We start from the raw sequence: 1,423 nt of genomic DNA on the forward strand, positions 1-1,423 counted from the left end.
CCATGGGCTACAGACTTCTCACGCCAGGACGTCAAGCTTCATAATTCTGAGGCAGCTCAGGAATGAGGGTTTCATTATCTCCCAACCAACCTCTTCATTTCCCCAAGCTCACCCAATCCTAATTAGCCCAAGGAGAGTCATCTGGATGAGTTGAATATCAGGCTCATCAAAAAGCTCTCGCTCTGATTGTAGGCTCTGAGAGGCAGCCATTACAGCTCAATTTCCCTTTAGGAGCTTCATTGATTATATAAGGTAACTGACGAAATGGCAAGAGATGGGAGGTTGTTTGGGGTGCTCTTTTCTCTTTCCTCTCTCTATTTATGTGATTGCAAGTAAATGAAAGAAAAACTACCTGCTATACTTCAGACACACCCTAGTGTTCTTTCCATGCAATGTGCTAAAGGCTACGATATTGCCACTGGAAACCAAGAAGCCTCACAGATGGGTGGGAGACCAGTGAGGATTTCTGGAGAAGAAGCTGTAAGCCTGAGGATTCTGTGCACATCGCTGCAATTTGTAAATTGCCAAAGAATCAAAAGTTTATGAAGAAGAGTTGGAAACTTTCCCCCATCGACTTACCTTACACACCATTTGCTTATTGACATCAAAAAAAGCAGTTCATTGATCACCACCTAGTGATTTGACTGGAAGATTTACACTCAGTGCAAACCATTGATTGTAATGGCAATTTCTACTGGCTTAAAGAGGTGTTGGACCCTGATTGGGATCCCACCAGATGAGTACGTATCCATTTTCAATCACCTCAAAATCAATGCTCACTTGCCACTCCAACAAGTTCCATCTAATCACTTGACACGTTCCAAACTTCCCAAGGAGCCTTTCAAAACCATGGTGATAATAAGAGACAAGGTGAGTATTTCTGTCTCTCACAGTAATTCCTTGGCCTGAATCGTTCTTCTACTTTGTCCCCTGGAGAACTACTAATTCCTCAGACCCAGTTTCCAGAAGCCATGGCAAAATTGGGTCTGTTGGAAAACAGGAGCTGGAAGAGCCTGGGGCATTATCTAGTCATCCTAGACCATGAGTTCTATGGAAGGGCTTTAATTCCATCTATTCATCCAATAGCAGTCCCTCTTTTACTTCCCCACTTGCCATATGCCAGGGAATGTTCTAAGAGCTGAGGATGCACCTGTAAACCCAACTTCAAGGAAGTATGGGTCTATGTACATTCTAGAAGTATGGTTTATATACACAGAGAGGCAGACCACAAAAAGGTAAGCAAATACAGGACAAAGATGATTCAAATGGTGGTTAAGTACAACCGAATAATAAAATAACATGGTGGGCCAGGGAAGCATGTGGCCTCATTTTAGGCTGGGGCACAGGGAAGCAGAAATTCTGCTGACTTTGCCGATACCATGCTTACCCGATCTCTCCTCTGGCCACCTCTGCCCCGTGACCC

Source organism: Suricata suricatta, chromosome 9, assembly GCF_006229205.1.
Source record: "Suricata suricatta isolate VVHF042 chromosome 9, meerkat_22Aug2017_6uvM2_HiC, whole genome shotgun sequence".
NCBI classification, from domain to species: Eukaryota; Metazoa; Chordata; class Mammalia; order Carnivora; family Herpestidae; genus Suricata; species Suricata suricatta.